Source organism: Lissotriton helveticus, chromosome 1_1 (genome assembly GCF_964261635.1).
Source record: "Lissotriton helveticus chromosome 1_1, aLisHel1.1, whole genome shotgun sequence".
In the NCBI taxonomy this organism is placed as follows: Eukaryota; Metazoa; Chordata; class Amphibia; order Caudata; family Salamandridae; genus Lissotriton; species Lissotriton helveticus.
In genome coordinates this window covers 213,686,086-213,692,189 of record NC_136057.1, presented here as the reverse complement: position 1 = coordinate 213,692,189, position 6,104 = coordinate 213,686,086, and the positions used below count along the sequence as shown (strand labels likewise).

Sequence of the window (6,104 nt, the reverse complement as noted above, 5' to 3'; positions counted from 1 at the left end):
TTTTCCCTTTACTGTAATGCTTTTGGTCCCAATGTCCTATTTTGTTGTAGTCCTACTTCAGTTTTTCTAAGTTGATTGCAGAATCAGCTATCACTGTAATGTTTTTTTATCCCAATGTCGTAGTTGTCATTGTAGTCTTCTTTCTGCTTCTATGATGATTGCAAAACCAGCTGGTAGTCTTTTTTTCCTTTATGCCAATGAAATTGACATGAGTGATGATGACTCTGGAGCTGCAGGGACAAAAAAAAAATAAACTTGTTCTATTTGATTATATTCATAACGCTTCACTCCCACCAAGTTTATGCACAAATGTCACGTAGGTAATGTGAGTTCAGATCCAAACGTAAGGACTAATTAATCATCAAGATCGTCGTACGTGATTCTAGTTAGCGTGTAAAACAAAATGATTTTCATGCCCGGATTGATTACCAGTTAAGCGTAGGAAGCTTATAGCCGATATACTGATGTAGCGCGCGGGAGTCAGCGCGAGTCTCTGGTACAGCGCGCAGAAGCTAGCGCGAGACATTGAAGTAACGCATGGGAGTCAGCACACACCTCAATCACACTTGTTCCTAGGTAACACAACAAGAACACAGTGCAAACATGAAGGATTTTCTACCTTTTCCTCCTATTTAGTGTAGAAATAAAAGCTTGGTGAACCCTGTAGAAGGGGTCACATAGGTTTAGAGTGTAGAAAAATATTATTATTCTAAACCGGTACTCATGCAACAAAGTCCTCAGTGTCTTGAATTAAAATTCACTCTTGAATATTCCAGGGATGTGTCATATAGTTACACATTGCCTATATACTGTGTTAAGTTAGCATGAGCTTATTAAATGTTTAAACGCCATTTTACCTTTTGCTGCTTCTGCACACGACACATAATTGTTGATTTAGATTTCAGCCTAGTAGAGCGTTTCGATTTACACGAGAATAATATGTTATTGCTCTGATATCAGCTTTGCTTGGTAAACTGTGTCTGTACAGTGAGTGCTGAAGCCTTCAAGGATAACTCGATACAGTGTTGTTGTGAGGTCTGATCTTCGCACCTTCCTAGACATAACATACATGCAAGCGGCAGCCAAATTCTGGCTTTAGGCACATTTTATATTGCTCCATGTAGAGCACACTACACACTTGATGGTGCTTCGCATGCAGAGAGCTGGTGGAAGATGATATGATCCCTAACCACTAGGATCTTGAGGTATGGGGCCGCCCTGCTAAAACCCAAAGAGAACTTCTTAGATATAATATAATATACTAGATAGGGAGGGTGAGAATTAGGTGATGTTAAACCCTATTCACTACAGCATTTTAGCATGTTGTCACCTTTTGCATTCAATGGACTAGTAACTATGCTGATTACTTTACTTCTTGTAATATGTTTGCTTGTATTATCTAAGATACTGCTTTTGAGAACAATGCATTAGTAAATAAATATTTTAAATGTGCACGCGTCCTCATTTACTCCATGTTCTGGATTTAAATGATTGTATAACGTAAGAGTGTTCATGTGTTCCACGTGACCTGAGGTATTCTAAGTTCATGTTCTGGTTTGTCTAAACATTGGGGGGCATATTACCAAGGGCCTTATCGCCGCTTTAGCGGGAATTTTTCCCGCTAATGCGGCGATAAAACTATCGCCCTATGATCAAGCTGCCGCTAACTACTGTTAGCGACTGTTTCCATGCGTTAGCTACAGAAAAAATTATCGCGAAACACGGAAGCGAAAAATATCGCTAATGATATGCAAGGTAGGCGTACCCTCGCTAAATTTCACCAAAAATCTTGCTAAAACGATATCGCACTATTAACAACTAACGCATGGACATGCTTAGCGGGGAAAAAATTCCCGCTAACGCCCCTAAGCTGGAGATAAATAAGAACTGCTAAAAGCAGTTCTAAAACAGCAAAACTGGAGATAAAAAAATCCAATAAAAGGAGACATAGGCCTGCCCAGACCCACCACAAAGCTGAGGACCTGCAGACGTCATGGAAGCAGTAATCATATAGCTTGGAGTCCCACAAAGGCCACAGCCCCCACCACCCCCACCACCGCCACCACCACCACCGCCTCCTGGACCACCACCAAGGCAGCGGCAAAGACGACGGCGGCCAATGCGCACACGACTTGTCCTTGGAGATCTACATCCCCAGGATTTCATAGCCCACTACAGGCTCAAGCGGACATCTATTGAGTATATACTGAACCACATTGGCCACAGGCTCACACCAGCAACCCAGCGGATAACCAATATTCCCCCGCAAACAAAGCTACTGGCTGTGCTGCATTTCCTGGCCTCAGGGACATTTCAACCCACAACATCCAGAGTGGGTGGAGTCTCACAGGCAGCCTTTTCAAGATTCCTCCCAATTGTGTTGGATGGCATAATCAGCCTGATACCTGAGGAACTACACTTCCCCAATACTGTGCGTGAACAGCTCCTGGTCAAGCAGGGTTTCTACGCCATAGCTGGATTTCCACAAGTACTGGGTGCAATAGACTGCACACATATCCGATTAGTGCCACCTGCGGACAGTGCACACATGTATAGAAACCGAAAGCACACTCACTCAATGAATGTGCATGCAATAGTGGACCACCGTGGAATGTTCACAAATGTCATTGCAAAGTTCCCAGGGAGTGTGCATGATTCATATATTTCCCAGCAGTCAGGCATCAACCAGCGCTTCCAGGATGGAAGATATGGGAATGCAGTCCTAGTTGGTAAGTAGTAATCCAACATACCACTTCCATCTACAGCACATACCTGCATAACAGAAATGTACCAATTACAATGTCTACCACGAAAAAGTGACCCACTGTTTGTGGGTCAACGCTGAGTTGCACAGCCATATACACATGTGGTATTTAATTTAATACTCTTAGTCCCAAAGTGTTTCAAAAAGTAATCCACTTTATTCCATGTTTTAATCAAAGTTCATCAATCACGTCAAAAGCACGAAATTCATTTCCTTATGTATGTTGCATATTTGAGAATTGCCCATCCAGGCCTATTCAAAAACATTTGTAATTTCGTAGCCTTCACAAAGTTGCAATAACATCACCCAATGCATTTCGGTTCACTTAACCTTCGTCGGGGGTATCTGTGGTAAACAAAATATATATCTATCAGCGACTAATTGAACTCTGTCCCTACCCCAAAGCATTATAACAAAGAATATGCCCATTTTTTTATAGTGAAACATGATCAAAAAACAGTATAAAAAAACAGTGTGTGACTCATTCTAAATGCGAAATATTTTCCAAAGCAACAATAATCAAACAGGTGCCCACCCTTTTTCCACAGTATTATCTATAAACCAAGCATGTATATTTCAAACAAATGTTTTATACGCTCACTGTTTAAACTCCCTCCTCTGTCTATCGGATGCCAGATTACCCCTCCAATCGATATTCCCTTCCTCGCAGATTCACCCCGTTAGTTTCGAAAAACTCACGTGCATACCTGATATTGTCTTTCACTGCCCGTCGCACTCTCCCCATGTGCGCTTTGACTCATAGTGTTACCTGACTATCCAAACCAACTGAATTTAAACCTCCGTTACCCTCCCACCTGACAACCCGTAATTACCAAAAAGTCACGTGCAAACATTTCCTGCTATCGAAACCCAATGATATATTTAAAGCAATATAACCAGTGCATCTGAAAAACATTAGTTACTTGACTGTGTTAACAAAAACCTCTTTAGTCCCTGTGATCTTTCGCTGTCCAATACATATTAGCAGTGTCATGGTTTCTCCGTGTCATCAAACTTTCGAAAACAGGCTTTTGACGTGAAACTTATCCTTCGCTCATTCTTGTTGTTTGTAGCCTCGGGGTGCTGATCAGGGTTGGAACGGTTTTTAATCAACATCTCACTGGAAAATCGCCTGAAGCACACCCATTCCTTTCAAATTGTAATTATTTTTCTTTTTCTTTGTAATCCAGTTCGGCGTGCAGCACCCATTTAGTCGGCTCCGTTCCTGAGCCTTTATGAGTTATACTACCACGAAAAAGTGACCCACTGTTTGTGGGTCAACGCTGAGTTGCACAGCCATATACACATGTGGTATTTAATTTAATACTCTTAGTCCCAAAGTGTTTCAAAAAGTAATCCACTTTATTCCATGTTTTAATCAAAGTTCATCAATCACGTCAAAAGCACGAAATTCATTTCCTTATGTATGTTGCATATTTGAGAATTGCCCATCCAGGCCTATTCAAAAACATTTGTAATTTCGTAGCCTTCACAAAGTTGCAATAACATCACCCAATGCATTTCGGTTCACTTAACCTTCGTCGGGGGTATCTGTGGTAAACAAAATATATATCTATCAGCGACTAATTGAACTCTGTCCCTACCCCAAAGCATTATAACAAAGAATATGCCCGTTTTTTTTATAGTGAAACATGATCAAAAAACAGTATCAAAAAACAGTGTGTGACTCATTCTAAATGCGAAATATTTTCCAAAGCAACAATAATCAAACAGGTGCCCACCCTTTTTCCACAGTATTATCTATAAACCAAGCATGTATATTTCAAACGAATGTTTTATACGCTCACTGTTTAAACTCCCTCCTCTGTCTATCGGATGCCAGATTACCCCTCCAATCGATATTCCCTTCCTCGCAGATTCACCCCGTTAGTTTCGAAAAACTCACGTGCATACCTGATATTGTCTTTCACTGCCCGTCGCACTCTCCCCATGTGCGCTTTAACTCATAGTGTTACCCGACTATCCAAACCAACTGAATTTAAACCTCCGTTACCCTCCCACCTGACAACCCGTAATTACCAAAAAGTCACGTGCAAACATTTCCTGCTATCGAAACCCAATGATATATTTAAAGCAATATAACCAGTGCATCTGAAAAACATTAGTTACTTGACTGTGTTAACAAAAACCTCTTTAGTCCCTGTGATCTTTCGCTGTCCAATACATATTAGCAGTGTCATGGTTTCTCCGTGTCATCAAACTTTCGAAAACAGGCTTTTGACGTGAAACTTATCCTTCGCTCATTCTTGTTGTTTGTAGCCTCGGGGTGCTGATCAGGGTTGGAACGGTTTTTAATCAACATCTCACTGGAAAATCGCCTGAAGCACACCCATTCCTTTCAAATTGTAATTATTTTTCTTTTTCTTTGTAATCCAGTTCGGCGTGCAGCACCCATTTAGTCGGCTCCGTTCCTGAGCCTTTATGAGTTATACTACCACGAAAAAGTGACCCACTGTTTGTGGGTCAACGCTGAGTTGCACAGCCATATACACATGTGGTATTTAATTTAATACTCTTAGTCCCAAAGTGTTTCAAAAAGTAATCCACTTTATTCCATGTTTTAATCAAAGTTCATCAATCACGTCAAAAGCACGAAATTCATTTTCCTTATGTATGTTGCATATTTGAGAATTGCCCATCCAGGCCTATTCAAAAACATTTGTAATTTCGTAGCCTTCACAAAGTTGCAATAACATCACCCAATGCATTTCGGTTCACTTAACCTTCGTCGGGGGTATCTGTGGTAAACAAAATATATATCTATCAGCGACTAATTGAACTCTGTCCCTACCCCAAAGCATTATAACAAAGAATATGCCCGTTTTTTTTATAGTGAAACATGATCAAAAAACAGTATCAAAAAACAGTGTGTGACTCATTCTAAATGCGAAATATTTTCCAAAGCAACAATAATCAAACAGGTGCCCACCCTTTTTCCACAGTATTATCTATAAACCAAGCATGTATATTTCAAACAAATGTTTTATACGCTCACTGTTTAAACTCCCTCCTCTGTCTATCGGATGCCAGATTACCCCTCCAATCGATATTCCCTTCCTCGCAGATTCACCCCGTTAGTTTCGAAAAACTCACGTGCATACCTGATATTGTCTTTCACTGCCCGTCGCACTCTCCCCATGTGCGCTTTGACTCATAGTGTTACCCGACTATCCAAACCAACTGAATTTAAACCTCCGTTACCCTCCCACCTGACAACCCGTAATTACCAAAAAGTCACGTGCAAACATTTCCTGCTATCGAAACCCAATGATATATTTAAAGCAATATAACCAGTGCATCTGAAAAACATTAGTTACTT

At 40.7% G+C, this 6,104-nt stretch overlaps 1 long non-coding RNA gene across 1 annotated transcript; it reads right to left on the bottom strand.

Moving 5' to 3' along the window:
- Positions 1-2,930: 2,930 nt before the first annotated feature.
- LOC144768562 (uncharacterized) lies at positions 2,931-4,779 on the bottom strand. Its single transcript, XR_013598576.1, has 3 exons — positions 4,679-4,779; positions 3,472-4,315; positions 2,931-3,109 (listed from the first exon to the last, which is right to left on the bottom strand). It is a non-coding gene; the product is annotated as an uncharacterized LOC144768562 (long non-coding RNA).
- Between the last annotated feature and the right edge of the window lie 1,325 nt (positions 4,780-6,104).